This window comes from Adiantum capillus-veneris, chromosome 28, assembly GCF_014529385.1.
Source record: "Adiantum capillus-veneris isolate H3 chromosome 28, ASM1452938v2, whole genome shotgun sequence".
In the NCBI taxonomy this organism is placed as follows: Eukaryota; Viridiplantae; Streptophyta; class Polypodiopsida; order Polypodiales; family Pteridaceae; genus Adiantum; species Adiantum capillus-veneris.
In genome coordinates this window covers 8,120,044-8,138,600 of record NC_140958.1, presented here as the reverse complement: position 1 = coordinate 8,138,600, position 18,557 = coordinate 8,120,044, and the positions used below count along the sequence as shown (strand labels likewise).

At 44.4% G+C, this 18,557-nt stretch overlaps 1 pseudogene; it reads right to left on the bottom strand.

The window, feature by feature from the left end:
• Positions 1-15,623: 15,623 nt before the first annotated feature.
• On the bottom strand, positions 15,624-16,182 carry LOC147420027 (mitochondrial adenine nucleotide transporter ADNT1 pseudogene; annotated as a pseudogene).
• Positions 16,183-18,557: the final 2,375 nt, after the last annotated feature.

Genomic DNA, 18,557 nt, shown 5'->3' with positions numbered 1-18,557 from the left:
AGAGACATTGCTATGTAAGTTTGGAATTGAGGATTGCAAACCTATTGCCACTCCCATGGAAACAGGTTTGAAGTTGAGTCTACATGATGCTGGCGATCCTGCTGATGTTACTCTTTACCAAACTGTTGTTGGCTGCCTCATTTATGTATGCAACATGAGGCCGGATATTCAGTTTGCAGTCTCACAGGTCAGCAGATTTAGACATAGCCCAGGGTCTAAGCATTGGCATGCTGTCAAGAGTATTTTCCGCTATCTTAGTGGCACTTTACATCTTGGCTTGTTTTATCTTAAGGGGGGATCATTGCCGCCAGACTTACATGCTTTTTCGGACTCAGATTGGGCTGGTTGTTTTGACACGCGAGTGTCCACAAGTGGTTTTGGTTTCATGCTTGGCAGTTCATGTATATCATGGTTGAGAAGAAGGAACCTACTGTGGCCACTTCGAGTTGTGAGGCATGGCAGTCTTCACAGCTACGGTTGAGTGTGTATGGCTCAGACGCCTTATGGCTGATTTGGGTGTTGGACAGGACACTGTCAACACTATCTACACTGACTGTCAGAGTGCATTGGCAATCGCAAGGAACCCAGTTTTTCATGCTCGCACAAAGCACATTGAGGTGCATTACCACTATGTCAGGGAGAGGATCTCAGCAGGAGAGATCATCTTGGCTTATGTGCCAACACAGGACAACCTTGCAGATCTTTTCACAAAGGCATTATCTCCTGAGAAGCTTGAAGCTTTCCGCAAAGCTTTGGGCTTACTCCTCGTTGTGGACTGATCATGTCCTCAATGCATGGGACTTCCCTTTACTCATGTGCCAGCTCTCGTTCACCGCATCATCCCAGGGGAAATTTGTTACCATATACATGTGGTAGTAATGTGTGTGAACACACTAGGACCGTTGGGGCATTTTTTCCCTCTTGCATTGTATATACGCCCATCACTCTAGGGCTATCTATCTTTCCATTGCACACTAAGTAACACACTCTTTATTGTGTGCCTTGAGCTTCCTTCGTCTTCTCCAAGATGTGTGCGTTTCTCTGCAACCCTAATTCCAACAAAATTCATATCACTAAATTCCAAGGCAAAATAAATTGGTAAATACTCCCTTGCTCTAGCGTACCATAAGTAATTGAACACATCAAAATTTACAAAGATTAATTAGAACAAGCATTATGACCATAAAGTTCTTGCACCCACAACAGTGAAAAAGATATTTAGGACCATTAGGTGAAAGCAACACTTAGTTGTCAATGGTGGGACCTGGTGTTATACCCACACACATATATTGATTGGTGGGACTTGGTGTTATACCCACACACATATATTGATTGATTGCACCCAATCATGCACCCTCCATAACATAAACCTAGATTACTCTTGCTTCAATACGTCCGAGGATAATACATTCATGGCAGGCTACTTCTCAATAGGATCCTGCTTGTGAGCAACTACTTGTAGAGCTTGAAAAGCTTGCTACACACACACACACACACACACACACACACACACACACACACACACACACACACACACACACACACACACACACACACACACACACACACACACACACACACACACAGAGGAGCTTCCATCACACCCCCCTCATGGCCTCGTGCGGCGCCATCAACTGCATGGGAGTCTTCTTCTCCTCTTATCACTTGGCCTATTATTATACCAAGTATTATATCCCCTTATTCAATTTTTAAGGGGTAGCTCCAATTATAGGATACGTCACATTCCTTCCCCCTTATGAAGAATTTTTGTGCTAAAAAATTTCATTGGAGGAGTATTCATAAAGTTGGGAAATCGTTTATGGAGAGAGAAATTCATTCCCACATAGAGCTCTCTATAGAAGAGTCTTTCCATTTAATTAAAAATTGTTTATATATTATATGTTTAGTTCTCTTTTCTTGAGTGTCTAGTATTTTCTTAGGCTCACGAGGAAGAGACTGAGTATCTATGAGTTGTACACTTTGATCATCTGAGATCAAATGCACAGAATCCCTAAGTCTGTCCTTAAGCTCGCTAACATGGAAAACTTGGTGGATTCCGCTTTTCTATAATTGGAACTTGTATACTCTCTCCCCTATCTTCTTAATTATCGTGTATGGTCCACAATACCTAAGAGATAACTTTAAATATAGTCTACTTTTCATATTTTTTTTTTTACTTTTCACGCACCTCAAGATAAACTTGCTCGCCATCCTCAAGGTCGTATGCGGGTCAGCATAGGCTCTAGCTCCATCTTGATCTCTCCTAATGCTGCTTTGAGTAAGTTTGAGCATTTCATTCATGTCTTCTAGGAAATCTTTAGCTGCCTAAATCTTCTCCTTTTGCAGTCCTACTACATAGGGAGCTCTTGGTTGAAATCCATCATAAACATGAATGGACTATAACCTATGGAAGACTGTTTGGCAGTGATATTTGCAAACTCTACAATAGGTAAGTACTCTTCCCAATTAGTTTGCCTTTTATTACATATCCTCTTAGCATATTTTTCAAGATGTGGTTAACCCTTTCAGTCTAATCATCTGTTTAAGGATGATTATATGTACTCATGCAAAGCTTGGTCTCAAGTCTAAAAGGAATTCTCTCTCCAAAAGTGACTATTGAATTTTTTATCTAGATAGAAAACAATGTCCGCAGGTAGACCATAAAGTCAGTATAGATGCTCAACAAATAATTTAGCCAATTCATGACCCTAAACATTTGAGGTGGCAGGTATAAATTTAGCCATCTTGGCTAACCTATCAACAATTACCCATAAACATTTGTGTCCCCTTTGTGTTCTAGGTAATTTGATGATGAAATTCATAGAGATACTTTCCCATTTCCTTGAAGGAATGTCTAATGGGTGGAGAACACTTCCAATCTTTAGCCTTTCAACTTTCTTGATCTAAGATGTGTCAAACTTTAGTAACATAGTCAAGGACGTCCTTAAGTATTTCTGACCAATAAAATTTTCTTTTAATAAGAGTCTTACATAGCCATCATCTATGGAAAAATTATTCCACTTGAATCCATTTTGAGCATCCATTCATGTTTCAATCTCATTGGAAACCTCTCCACTTGGGTCCCTTTTAACAATGGTTTCCCATATCTTGGAATATGTAAGATCATCTTGACATTTTCCCTTGATTGATTCAAGTAAACCACTTGAAAAATGAGTACAACTTAGCTAATTCATCATATGTACCCTACTAAGGGAATTTTCTACTTTATTGTTTTTCCCCTTTTGATACCTTAGCTCATAATCAAATTCTTGAAGTATTTTAGCCCATCTAGCCTTGTGGCCTTTGAGCTATGTTTGATTAGAGAGCCACTTAATGCTCTCTTGATCAAACACTATCATAACCTTGGCACCATATAAACATTGCTTCCATTTCTCTAAACCATGTACAATAGCATACAAGTGTTGTTCATAAACTGAATAGTTTTGTTGTGTGCGGTCTAGCTTTTTTGTTTCAAAAGCAATGGGTCGACCCTCTTGAGAAAAAACCACACTTATAGCAAAATTTCTAGAATTTGTATCAACCAATAATGGTTTATTGGGATCTACAATAAATAAAATTGGAGTTGTAGCCATAGCTACCTTTAATTTTTTCAAGCTTTTTTTTGCTATTTCCCCCACTCAAACGTTTTCACTTTCCCTTTGGGTTGGCCAGTCATGGGAAATCCTAGCTTGGCATAATCTTTAATGAAACATCGATAGAAATCATACATTCCTAGGAACATCTGTAGCTCTTCCAAATTCTTTGGATCTGGCCTATCTAGAATAGCCTTCACCTTGTCTGGATCCATTAGAATCCCATCACTAGAGATAATATGTCCAAGATAATTTAGTTCTTGTGTAAAGACTTCACATTTTGATTCTTTACCATAGAGAGAATTATCTCTCAGCAATTGGAAAATTTTTCTTTAATGTTTCAAATGCTCTAACTTAGTCTTACTATAAATGTTACCTAGATATGGTCTTAAAGCATCATTCATTAATTTCATAAAAGTGGTTGGAGCACTGGTAAGGCCAAAGGGCATTACCAAAAAATTCGTAATGACCATAATTAGTTCTAAATGGTGTTTTATAAGCATCCTGAGATTTGATTCTAACATGATGATATCCACACTTGAGATCAATTTTAGAGAAATATTTAGCTCATGTTAATTGATTAAAAATATCTTCCATACGTGGCATTGGAAATCTATTCTTGATTATGAGATTGTTTAATGCTCTATAATCAACACACAGTCACATAGAGCCATCCTTTTACTTTACTGGTAAATTGGGGATGCCCATGATGATTTGCTTGGCTTAATGAAGTCCTTATCAATGTATTTGTTTAGTTGTTTATCTACCGCCTAATCTATAAGATGGTTTGCAAATAGATTTAGCATCACTTATTAAATCAATGGCATGATCAATTTCATTTCGTATTGGGGTTAAACCACAAGGTAGACCAAACAGGAAAAACATCTTTAAACTCATCTAGCAACTCATTTAACTTTTTCGTATACTCACAATCATTAAACATAGATGAGTAGGAAAGATCGTTGTTCATTTTTGAAACACTAGAAGACTGTACAAAAACACTGGAAGACTGTACATACATGTGATGCCAAACCATATACACTTCACAAGCTCCACAAAACATATCAAAGGAGAGGTAGGCACATCATGTTCACCTTGAATGACATGATGTACCTAGCTCTCTTTTTAAAAGCTTTTGAGCTCCACAAAACATATCAAAGGAGAGCTAGGAACATCATGAATAGCATATGTCTTACCCCCTTTCTCAAATTCCAATGAATTTTGTTGACAACTTCTTTTCAAAGAAGGTCCCAGCCCCCATAGTCACTCTCTACCCAAAACCAAATCTGCCCATTTTATATTCATTACTTGGAAGTCAAGGGTATTCTTATAGTCTTGAATTTATACTTCCAAATTAGACACCAAAGTATCCCACGCATTCTTATCTTTTCCTCGCATGAGAGAGACTATATATGGGTGCATGCTATCTTGTTGGGGAATTCTGACAAGAGCATAACTGATTTATAAAGTTATGAATGACACAATCATCAATCATAACTCTCACCCTTTTACCTTTGTAACATTTAATGCACTAGTAACTTGTGTGTAGCGGAAGTTGATAACATAATGAGCATTTCATTAAGAACAAGTTCCTAATGAGCATAGAGAGAGTACTTAATTTGCGAATGCAACATAGCAATTTACACCTAGCTAATTTGGCATTGAAAATACTTGAAAAGAGAGAGAAATAGAACAATTGACAACAGTTGAGGACCGAATTTACATGGAGCCGGTCCCCCCTCCATAATGGCTTTGTATTATAGCTTCTCCCATCAAAGGAGACTTTTGTACAATTCAATTCTTGTGTTTCTTGACAAAACTCATTGGTGCAATGAAGATGGAAGCTTCATACACCAAATTATGCTTGAAAAACACACCTAGTGTCCCTAGCCTTAGTCCCAAGACCTCACACACCTTCAAAAATGGTGAGAGCTAGCAGGGAATGAGGAAGGATTGAGAGGAAGAAGGTGTATCTTATGAGAAAGAAGTATTCTCCTCACATAATCACTCTAATAGAATAGCTTAGATTAGTAATTAGCATGGTAGAGGAGATGAGCATGCCGTTGAAGCTTGGCTCTTGGTTGGATTTGCATTCCATAGCCAAGAGTTGTTGGTGTAGGCCTCTACTTCTCAATGCTTGGAGAAGGAGATGGAGTTATTCTTCCACACATGAGTTGTGTGTGTGTAGAATTGTGTTAGATTAAAATGTATCCTTCTCTTTCTTCTTGATCGACCCCTCTTGCTAATTGCTCATGATGGCCTCCCATTGGCTCCTGTAAAGCTTAGCCAATCACAAATTAGAAGATAATTGATATCCTTTTGACAAGTGTCCCCCTTTACCCTTTTGTGAGAGCTTTAGGTAATTAAATAATTCAATTAAACTCTCATTGGACCTCTTAGTCTTCTGGCCAATAGGAATCAGGCACGCCATTGGGCTGCTGGATGCTCATTAGACCCCTTGGTAGATGTCCAATAGTCTAGGGAGCTTAATTTCTATTGGTTCTTTTATCAATAATTTTTTAAATTGATTAGACTAACTTTACTCTAGCCTAATTCTCATTGGTCCACCTCTATGGCCATCCAATAGCATTTGAGGGGAGCTTGGGGGCAACTGGCCTAGGAGGAATCCCAAAACCCGAGCAAACTTGACCGAGCAAAGCCGAGCAAAACCAATGAATTTTTTAACACCCTTTGCAACATAGTCATAGCGCACTCATAGGTTTTTTGTTAGTTTTTGGAAACACATCCATCATGTAGTTTTTTGCCAAAAACAAAAAGACTAAGCTTAAATGTTTGGTTACACAGTAAGATTGAATACTAGAGCTTTTTTGCAAACACATTTTACGTATGCTAATAGCAACAATGGAGAAACACCAAATAATGAACAGTTTCTTCTAGCGCGAAGCAACAAACAAATTGACGAATCTCAAAATATTGAGCAAGATTTTTCGAGCAATCCCTAAAATGAGAAAGACTGGCCGAGGCACACTATACAAAACAAAAACCAAAGAGGATTTTTTAGGTGACTTCAAGCACAACAAAAAAAAAACTAAAACAAGATTACACCTAATTTTAATGGTAAAACGACCCAAATTTTTGACAAAAAAAACCCTTGAACAAGGGTTTGGTAGAATGTTTCCTTTGATGGGTTAGAACAATTGGAACCCATACAATGGCATGTTGATATTCCTCTTCTTGGAACTAGTTGCCCTCATATATTGGAAGCTCATTTCTACCACCATTGATCCTTGTTGGGAATAGTGGCACCATGATTCCAATGGATATAGATCTACTATTCCTACCTCCGTACATGTAGGACCACATGACTCACACTAAAAGAGTAAGGTGGTTGCAACTCGAGCAAATCTCATGAATAAGGAGAGTCTGGGAGCTTGAGCTTCTCTTCACTTCTTCTTCTTCTTCTTCTCCTCTCTCTTGCTCTACCTCAAGTTATTGTGGGTTGATGTACGATAACATACTATGCATTTTAAGTTACTCTAGAGAAAATGGTGGAGACTTGAAAATACTTATATTATTGAAATGAGGCTATTCTGTTGAGAAAATCCACATCATGGTATATATTAAAGTTTGGATCACACCATCATAGGTAGCCTTGTATCAAGGGGAGGGGAGTTAGTGGTGTTGCCAAAGGTGGTGGAGCAAATGTGTCAAGGGAGGTGGTAATGGTGGGGGATTATACAGAGTGCTTTGATAGAAGAGTATGCAAGGTTGATAAAGCTATGAACAATTTTATTATGAAAACTTTGTCCACATGCTAGTTCTCTTTCACCTACCCATATCGATAGAAACCTAGGTTTAGTGTAATTCCACCTACAAATTTTGAGAGTTTATCTTCAAAATTCAAAGTAGAAGGTGAATAGACCTACAAACTTTAGAGAAAATTTAGTGTAAAAACCTTCTCTTAAATTTTCCATGTCTATATGAACATAGCTCAAAGCTCCTAGACTGCTCGGGGTTCCTACTCTGCTGAGTTGTCTGTCATGCCTTGACCCAGATTACTCACCCAACATGTGATGCCCCTATGATGAATACACTTCTTATAGGCATGGTGTATGATTGTCATTGTAGTCCTTTGAAATACTTTTCCTAATGAGGCTTAGCCCTCCGTTTTTGTTTGTACTCTATCTACTGTTTGGGAGTTGTACGTCCATCAATGCCTCATAGAAATTCAAATGGATGGTAGTCTAGCATTGCATCTGTCCTCTTGCAGAATGAGTGGCCGAGGCAACGGTCCTTAGCACCCCATAAGGTAACCCCCTCCAAGGGGTAACCGGGAGGTTGGTTGTGCTACAACAAACAACATTGTGCCACATTCAGACAACTGTACTGTTGGCTAGGAAAGGTCAATCTAAGGGTCCCTAATCATTGACAAATTTGGTTTTGAAGGAGTTGGGCAAGGAAACTCACAATAGATTAGGCAAGAAGGTCTTCAAGTTCAACCGTCGTCATTTTCAACAACTGTATAGTTTAAACAAAACCCTTCAAAAAATCTCTTTGAAAGAGACACCGACTCTTTCACGTATGGGCAGGGACCAGCGCTCCAAAAAAACTTTGTTTTGAAAACTTGGCAAACCTATCTATGAGAAATTTAGTGGTAAACTAACTAAATTTGAAGGTTTTTACACCAAATGACGCTAAATTGCTCTAAATTTTGTAGGTTTTCTCATTTTCAAATTTTAAATTTAGAGCTAAATCTCAAAATTTGTAGGTGGGATTACACTAAACTTAGGTTTTTTTTTTCAACCCCTCCCCCTCTCTTTCTGTCTCCTCGCTCTCTCTCAATCTCTTTAAAAAAAGTCTCTGAAAGAGCTCGCGCCGGTGTGAAACTTTTTTTAGAGAGATGGAGAGAGAGAGAGAGAGAGAGAGAGAGAGAGAGAGAGAGAGAGAGAGAGAGAGAGAGAGAGAGAGAGAGAGAGAGAGAGAGAGAGAGAGAGAGAGAGAGAGAGAGGAGAAGGGGATCATATATGGGCAGGGAAGGCTGGAAGGGAAAAGGCTGAGGAGGCGGAGATTGTGCATGCTGCAGGATCAACATATCTGTGTTGATGTGCTCCATGCAACCTTGTACTCTGTCACAAGGAGAGCTTCTGCATGTTGACGCAGCCCGACCTAATCTCTTGTCGCACCATCATTTTTGGTATTGCGGCTTGAGTAGGTTTTTCCCAACTCAATTAAGCATCCAGTGTGAAGAATCATGGTGATTGTTGGACTAAGTGAGGCAGGGTGTGATGCCCTCATTCGGGGCATCGCGGAAACGGGGCCACGCCGGCTCACCTGCGATGCAAACGGGACCTGCAGGCAAGCAAATGCACATACAAGAACGTAACTTGAAAACTGAACGCAAGAGGGACACGAGAGTGAGGGGCGCGAACGAATGATCAATATCATAAGAAAGTGTCGAATACAAGGGACGCAAGTAATCACATGAAAACGGGGCTGGCAAGTTGGGGGAAGTGGCACATACTTCCCTTATATACACCCCCGGGTTGAGAGAGCTTGACGCCTACGTCAAGCCGGGGTTTTGAGAAGTGCCGATACAAAAGTTGATGCCGAGGTTTTGGGGCGGATATTTACAAGGAGGGGAGTTAGATGTTGCCACCAAAATGTCTAGCTACCTAGGGTGATGCTAGTTACAAAGTGGGGGGGAGGACTACTCTATGTGGTTGTCATTTAGTGGGTTGTCCTCCTCTTCAGTTGGCATGTTGTAGAAGCGCAGCACAAGGGGTCTCCCAAGTCGGAGCATGATTTCTTCAGGTACCCAAGTACATTCCGTCATAGGGCGATTTCGCCATTTGACATAGAATAATTGTCCCCGACGCCCAAAACGCGACTTTAGGATGGCCTCCTGCTCATGTGGCGGGCCATCCTTTACATATTCGGGGAGGCTTCTACCATAGGTGTTATCCGTCACGAACCTTTTGAGTAGACTTACATGGAAGGCGTTGTGGATGTTGATGTGTGATGGGAGGTCCAGCTTGTAGGTGATGTTGTTGTAGGACTTCAGCACTTTGTATGGCCCATAGTAGCGGTGGTTGAACTTCAGGGAGAGGCCTTGAGGGAGGGTGATATTCTGGGAGCTGACGAGGACTAAGTCACCTTCTTGGAGGAGTTCGGTAGGCCTTCGCTTTTGGTTGGCGTATTTGGCGATGCGTACCTTGCTTTGCTCGAGACTCTTCTTTGCCCTTTGCATGCGGGTTTGCCATTGTTGAAGAAACTCTTCACATTCCAGATCCTGGGCATGCACGTCGCCGGTTGCCAGTGCAAGAGGTGTGATGACTTCTTTACCTGTGGAGAGCTCGAAGGGGTTGTAGCCAGTGCTGCTATGGATGGAGTTGTTGTAGTGGAATTCCAGGATGTCCATGTATTTGGACCAGTCCTTCTGATCTGCTTTGACGTAGCTGTGGATGTAGTCTTCAATGCCTTGGTTGACTCTTTCAGTTTGGCCATCGGTTTCTGGGTGGTAGGCGGAGGAGAAGCGGAGCTGGGTTCCTAGCAGCTTGAAGAGCTCGCGCGAGAGGTCGCTGAGGAAGCGGGTGTCGCGATCAGAAACTATGGCTAAGGGGAGGCCGTGGTATTTGAAGACTTTGGCGAAGAAGTGTTTGGCTACTTGGTAGGCTGTGACGGGAGGCTTTGCAGGTATGAAGTGAGCTTGCTTGGTGAAGTAGTCGACGAACACCATGATGGTAGTGTGGCCGTGGGAGGGGGGGAGGTCGACGATGAAGTCCATACTTACCATGTCCCAAGGCCGGGAGGGTGTTTGCATGGGGTGGAGGAGGCCAGCAGGCTTGAATCATTGAGCTTTGACTAGTTAACAGGTTGGGCAGGTGCGCACGTAGTCGATAACGTCGTCCTTCATCTTTGGCCACATGTAGTGTTGATGGAGTTTGTCATAAGATCGTTTGTGGCCCCCATGTCCAGCTAGCTTGCAGTCATGAGCCTCCCACATGAGATCTTTCTTGAGCTCTGGGTCATTGGGAATGTAGATTTTTCCATGCGCATAGAAGAGGTTATCTCTGACTTCAAAGAGACCCACTGCCGCTTTACCAGAGATGTGGTCGTTGAGCATGCGGAGGACAACAGGATCAGCTTTCTGAGCGTCGAGGATGCGTTGGCGTAGCGTGCTGGTTGCTGAGGAGATAGCATTGAGGGTAGGCATTCGACTGAGTGCATCGGGCATGACATTTGTGGAGCCCGGTTTGTGGATGATCTCGATGTCATATTCTGCCAGTGTATCTTGCCACCTGGCTTGCTTGGGGGTGATTTTTGGTTGGGTTTGGAAGTACTTGAGGGAGATATTATCTGTGTAGACCTTTGTGTGCTTGTCTTGGACATAGTGTCGCCACTTTCGGAGGCAGTGGACGATAGCGAGCATTTCCTTCTCATGTGTAGTCCATCTTGTTTCTACATCGGTGAACTTGTGAGATTCGTAGGCGATGGGCTGCTGCTCTTGCATGAGGACTCCACCAATGGCACCATCGGAGGCATCTATATGTACTTCAAATGGTTTGGTGAAGTCGGGTAGTCGGAGGACAGGGGTACTACACATGGCAATCTTCAGGTTCTCAAAATCTTCTTCTTCTCTGGATGTCCACTGAAAAGGTTTGTGGCCTTTGGTGATCTCTGTAAGTGGGGCCGCAATCTTGCTGAAGTCCCGGATGAAGCGGCAGGTGTACTGACAGAAACCCACAAATTCTCGGACTTCTTTGATGGAGGTCGGTGGAGCCCACTTGATGACGGCGTCGACTTTCTTAGGGTCCACCATAATGCCTTCGGACGTGACGATGAAGCCCAAGAACTCGATTTTCTGGACAGCGAACTCACATTTCTCCAGCTTTGCATAAAGTTGGTGTTCCCGGAGGCGCTGGAGTACTGCTACGACATGCTTCTGGTGCTCTTCTAAGGTCTTGCTGTAAATGAGCAGATCATCGATGTAAGTGATGAGAAAGTCGTCAATCATGTCACGGAAACTGTCGTGGATTATTCTGCAAAAGGTGCTAGGACCGCCGGTGAGGCCGAAACCCAGGACAAGCCATTCCCAGGAGCCGTAGCGTGTGCGGAAGGCGGTATTCGCAATGTCTTTAAGAGCAATGCGGACTTGGTGATAGCTTGAGTGGAGATCGATGCGCGTGAAGTATTTGGCACCCTGTAATCTGTCCAGGAGGTCTTCCATGAGGGGAACTGGGTACTTGTTTTTGATAGTTATTTTGTTGAGGGCCCGATAATCCACACAGAGCCGCATCGAGCCATCTTTCTTCTTGACGAACAGAACTGGGGCCCCAAAAGGAGAGCTGCTGGGCCGGATGAAACCTTGATCCTCCAATTCCTGGAGTTGCTTCTTGAGCTCTTTGAGCTCGGTGTCGTTCATGCGGTAGGGGGCCTTCGCCGGGGGTGTGCTTCCTGGGATGAGGTCAATTTCATGTTGAATTTGACGGGGAGGGGGTAGGCCGGGGGGGAGTTCTGGAGGCATGACAGCCTTGTACTTTTGAAGGATGGGGGTAAGGGAGGGGTCACCCACTTTGGCCTGCTCGATGCTGATGGAGTTGAGCCATGCTGTGGGCTGCTCCTTTGCCTGCATGAGGCAGAGGTGAACCTGAGCTCCTTTCTTGAGGGCCCGCTCTGCTTGCTTTGCACTCATGAGATTGAGTCTGGGAGACGAGTGCTCTGGAACTTTCTGTTTGCCTTTCATCGCTGCTAACTGAGCAGGGTCTTGGCGGTTGATGGGAGGCGAGTTGGTTTGAAGATGCGCCTGGCGGGTGAAAGCTTGCTTTGTTGTGAGTCTGGCACCTTGTACTGTCACTGCTTTGCCCTGATTATTTAGCAGTAATTGGTCCACCTTCATGCCTAGTAGTGCAATGAGGTACTTGTCGTTGAAGGAGAGACCAATGATTGCCTCAAAGTCGTCCATTGGGACCACTATGAAATCAAGTCGACATGTGAATTCACCCAACTCGATCCTGACTTGACGAGCTGCCTTGACATTGTTATCCTTTCCTTGGGCAAACTTTACTATCGTTTCGTTGACATTGGTGAGACGTAGGCCCAGGCGCGCAGCACATTGTGGCGAGAGAAAATTGTGTGTGGCGCCTGAGTCTACCATGATCCATTGCTGCTGGGACCCAATTGTTGCTTGGACATATAAGTTCTGAATGTCTGTTATCGCCGCGGCAATGCATTTCGGGTGGAGGGAAACTGCTCCAATCCGGGGTTGCTGGTTAGCAACAGGGCTAGCCAGTTCTTCGACGCTTATTCGGGGGGGGAGGGTGGTTCTTCTATCTGGAGGGTGTTGACCCTGCTAGATGAGGAGGCTGCTTGATTGCGTTTGCGTACACAAGGGTAGTAGGGGCCATGAGCAATCCTGCAGTCACGGCACCAGACGCGATCGGGGCACGGGTTTTTATTGTTGCCTTTACAAGTATTGGAGGAGAAATTGCTAGATGTGGTGCTGTAGGAATTACTCGCCAAAGCGCTGCGTGGTGGTGAGCGGGGTTCGTTGCTTTTGTGACTGGGTATAAATTTGCGGCCTCGCCCGGCGGGTGGGTTAGACCAGTTATTGGAGGCAAAATTGTTGGGGCGAGGGTTGTGTGTAATGACACCTGGGGTTGAGTTTGTATCTCGTAGCTTTTCGGCCATGTTGGCAGCCCCAGGTGTTGGGATTCTGCTTCTCTACCTCGCGACGGGCCCAAGGTTTAAGGACGTACAGGAATCCATGTAGCCTGTCTGCTGTGTGCATAAGTGGAAGTTGAAGCATCAGGCGGCAGTACTTGACAACGTAATTTGATATGTGGCCGTCTTGGCGTAGATCGCGCCACGAATCTCTGACTTTGTTTCCTTCATTCTCTGGGACAAAGTAGCTGAGCATGTCTCTTTGTAAGTCTTCCCAGTCCTCCCAGTGCTTTGATGGCTGTTCAGTGAGGAACCATACATAGGCGTCGTCGGCCAGGAAGGTTTTGGCCACTTGCACCCATCGGCGTCTGCCTATGTTGTTCCACTGCATGTAGTCTTCGACCTCACTGAACCACTTGTTGAGTTCCAGTGAGGTGCGATGGCCTTTGTATTTCTCTGGGGGAATGGGTTTGAATTTGCCCAGTCTGTTTTCATCTTCTAGAGTTCTCTCAGGGCTGTAGTAGCGCCCTTCACTTCGGTCATCCAGGTAGCCTTCATCTTCGTCGACTGTCTCTAATCTTCCGGGTCGCGGTCGTCTTTGTGTGTTTTGCCGCGTGTTGACGTTACTAGGCCCCGGGCGGTCTTTGTTTCGCTGGCCTAGCTGTGTTTGCAGTAGGTCGCTCAGATTAGCGGACATCACGTTGATTTGGTGTTCTACAGAGGCCATGATGCGTGCCTCCAGTCTTTCTTCCATTGATTCTTGGTGGTCTTGTCGCGACTTCTTCTCTTTGTTCTTCTTCGAGGCTCTATGCAGTTCCGGTTCCGTCCTGTATCCTTCTTCATCTTCTTGATTTCCCGCCATTGGGGTGCTCTTGTGGTCGGAGCCGAGGAAAATTCAAAAATATCGAAAAAATGGAAAACTGTGAGAAAACGGCTTGAAAAACTTTGAAAACTATGAAACAGTGCAAAACGGGGTCCAAAACGATGAAAACCGCGAAAAACGGCTCAAAAATGGTGAAAACCGGTCCCAAACGGTGTAAGACGGGGCAAAACGAGGTAAAACGCTGAAAAACGATGGGGAACGTGGAGAAACGCGTCAAAACGGGCCAAGAATACGGAGAACGCGGAGAAAACGTGGAAAAACGAGGCAGACGGGCCGAAAACGTGGTGACAACCACGGGCCACGGGCCGACGTCGGGTCAGCGGGGATTCGAGCCGAAGCTCTGATACCAAGTGTGACGCCCTCGTTCGGGGCGTTGCGGAAACGGGGCCGCGCCGGCTCACTTGCGATGCAAACGGGACCTGCAGGCAAGCAAACGCACATACAAGAACGTAACTTGAAAACTGAACGCAAGAGGGACACGAGAGTGAGGGGCGCGAACGAATGATCAATATCATAAGAAAGTGCCGAATACAAGGGACACAAGTAATCACATGAAAACGGGGCCGGCAAGTTGGGGGAAGTGGCACATACTTCCCTTATACAAGGGAGGGAGAGCACGCGCTCCTGCAAGGCAAGAGTTCAAAACTTCTTTTGGGGACGGGTAGAGGCAACAAAAGGAGACCTCTGGAGAGGCATTGCTGCTAAATCACACTTCTCTCTCTCTCTCTCTCTCTCTCTCTCTCTCTCTCTCTCTCTCTCTCTCTCTCGATATGAAAGCATCAGACTAGCGCACACCTGAACTTATCTACTGGACCATTTCTCTTTTTAATAGGTAGATACTTTGCAGATTCTTCCAACTAGGATACTCAAAGCAGTACTACCTCATGACATGAGGCAAAACTACGCAGGAATCGATCTCTGCCTGCCCCGACCAAAACCAAGAAGCATGGGCTAACCGTCCCAACACCCGCAGCTTGCCGCCCGAGGCTTAAAGCCCCCAACAAAAAATGGACCAGCCTTCTCCTTCCCTGGCCTTCTAGTGTGGCATGATCATGAGAGTAGCTGGTTTCACCATAGCCTTTGTACTCTTCAGTCGTCTGCTCGCCGAGGCATGGACCTTGTTCATCTTATAGACCATAAGAGCACCTGTGGCTTTGTCCTTGCAGAGCACAATCACACTTTGAGATCCGTCCCCACCAAGGGCCGCAAAATCTCCTCTACGTATGTCTTTGCTACCACCTCTTTACATGTTCTCTTGGCAGCTACCGGTTCCTACAATTGGTAGCCCTAATGGCTTCACGAATGGCAACTCCTACAATTGGACGTATCTTTCTTCATTCTTAGTAATAAAAGAGTAAAAGTGATTGGGCCCCCCCGACTAGCGCACACTCGGACTTATCATTTAAATTTCCCTTCTTAAAAAAATTAGAGACTCTTACAAACCAGTACTACGTCAATGTGCTTTCAAATCGTTTGTCCATTTACAATCTCTTCTACCTTATTGCTTTTGCAGATTGCATATTCACTTAATCTGACAGTTGGAATTCGACTCCAAGAAGATCCTTCATCACCTCATATGTCACAAACACCAAAGCAATAGAAGAAACAACCTTGACAAAATTGGGAATCAGGCGTTTGTACAAGGCTCCAAAGCCTTCATTGCGAACAGTCTTCCGAAAAGCATCAATCATCCTAGTGTACTAAACCGGTGCTTTCATCTAACCATCTGCAGTGATGATAGAGGAGGCATCCTTCCATCCCACCATCTGCATCCTTCTCAGTACCACATCTGCCACAGTCTGGCCCACTGTACCTACTCATTCTCCACATCCAAGTTTTGTAAGGACGCTCAAATCAGCATTCTTTTCAGGCTTTCTTGCTATGTTCCTCTTCAACAACTAGTCTTTGAGGGATTCATATACCGCAAAATTCAAACCCACGTACGGGATCACCAATAACAGATGGAAACCAACCTTTGTAGACCGCTAATGGTCCTTCCTCTTTCATTATCGTTGATGTTGCATGGAACATTCCTCGATAGCGCATTGGTGAATCCTCTATTTGCACTGTAAGCCTACCCCGAACCATGTCCGGTGATTGCGATGATTTAGGGCACAAAATAGCTCTCTCTCTCTCTCTCTCTCTCTCTCTCTCTCTCTCTCTCTCGTATTTTTTTCTTTTTTTAGAAGCATAAACACCCTCAAGGTGAACATTTCCGAACACATTTTGACACCCAAGTGCAGACACCATATTATTTATTTCACAAGTACGCGCGTCTGGAAGATTCAAAACCAAAAAGATGCGCTCGGACGGCTGAGTTAGTGAGGGTGGCCCGAGCCACCCTTGTCCTTTCTGCCCTTCTTATGGTGGTAGCCGCCCTTCTTCTTGTACCCTTTCAATTTTCTTTCTTGGCCCACGACTCGGGAGTCGGCCTCCTCACCTGCTTCTGCCCCAGCCGCTAATTTGCACCCCACTTCCTCCGCCTCAGCATTAGCAACGCTGCTCATGTATGCCACTAGCATGAGCATCACTATCACCTGTAGCATGCACATTTATACCTAACACTTGATGTTACTGTCGAGTTCTCTCTCTCTCTCTCTAAAAAAAAATTGTCTGAAAGAGCACGCGCCGGCGCGCGCTCTTTTAGACAGTTTTTTTTTCCGAGAGAGAGAGAGAGAGAGAGAGAGAGAGAGAGAGAGAGAGAGAGAGAGAGAGAGAGAGAGAGAGAGAGAGAGAGAGAGAGAGAGAGAGAGAGAGAGAGAGAGAGAGAGAGAGAGAGAGAGAGAGAGAGAGAGAGAGAGAGAGAGAGAGAGAGAGAGAGAGAGAGAGAGGACACACTCGTTCATCTTTGCGTCGGCTCTCTAAAAAAAAACTGTCTGAAAGAGCGCTCGCCGTCGCGCGCTCTTTCAGACAGTTTTTTTTTTCTTTTTCGAGAGAGAGAGTTTCGAGAGAGTTGAGAGAGAGAGAGAGAGAGAGAGAGAGAGAGAGAGAGAGAGAGAGAGAGAGAGAGAGAGAGAGAGAGAGAGAGAGAGAGGAGAGAGAGAGAGAGAGAGAGAGAGAGAGAGAGAGAGAGAGAGAGAGAGAGAGAGAGAGGACACACTTGTTCATCTCTTTTGCCCTCACGCAGAGAGTGCTTGGAAGGCACCATGGCAGCCGTGTCAACCTTCGTTACACCGGCCCTCGTTTCAAACACTTGCGTGTCGAATCTCTCAGCTCCTCCACTTCCTTCAGCGCTAGGCCCACTGCAGGTCTGCCGGCTCTGAGGAAGATGAAGGTTTCTTGAGATTTGAAGGAGGAACATGAGTCAAGGAAGGTTGAGCCAGCAGCACAGCAGGTGCACTTCCAACTTCCATCATGGCTATTGCCCATCCTGGGCTTGCTCTTGTGGATGATCGCCTTAGCACCGAGGGTACTGGACTTTCTCTTGGTGTGAGAAACCCCCTAATTGTATGGATTTTGCTCGGCATTGCAACTCTCATCTGGGCGCTCTTCTTCATATACGCATCCTCACGGAAGGAAGATAACGACTCTAGGCTCACATTTGTTGTAAGAGCTGTGAATCGAGCTTCTGTATTGTATATTGAATTCTGAAAAATATGTTAAAGTTGTCTCTCAAAGAGAGAGAGAGAGAGAGAGAGAGAGAGAGAGAGAGAGAGAGAGAGAGAGAGAGAGAGAGAGAGAGAGAGAGAGAGAGAGAGAGAGAGAGAGAGAGAGAGATTCTGAGAAGTCCGCCGAGCTCGAAGATGGCTGCAACACTGAAGGATTTATGCAGCAAAGCGGAGTTGGATGAGGTATTGCAGCGGAAGGGCTCGACTGCTCTTCATTTCTGGGCGTCATGGTGTCCCGCCTGTGCTCCGACAATCCCACCGTCCATTTCTTCAGGGTTAAAGCAAAAGAGAAACCGGATGTCTCAGAGGCTTACAATGTCTCCACTGTTCTGTTATTTGTCTTTTTCAAGAATGGAGTCTTGGTAAATAATTGGAGGGTGCCAAACCAGCTGAATTGGCTCAAAAGGTATCTGAGCTTATAGGCTGTGGAGGTGGTCAGAAGAAGACATCAGGAATAGAGGAAATTAGAGATGCAAGTAAGATGAATGGTTTTGCTATGTCTAGAATATCAAAGCTTCCAATTTTGATGCCAAGAATCTCTACAACCTTGCAACTGAATCCACACTTTGGCTCATTGGGTAAGCCCTTCATGAACAACATCACTGTCTTGGAGGCAACAAGACTCTTTAGCTTTGCCTCTGAGTCATTTGCAGAGAATTAGGCAGTCAGACAAGGTCTCAAATCTTTCTCTAATTGGTACCCTCAGTTGTATATTGCTGGTGAATTCATTGGTGGCTGTGATATTGTCACACTGAGATGTATAAGAGCGGGGAACTGAAGGAATTACTGATGGAGAAAGGTGTGGTCCATAAAGAAAGTCTTGAAAGTAGACTAAAGAGTTTGATAAATTCA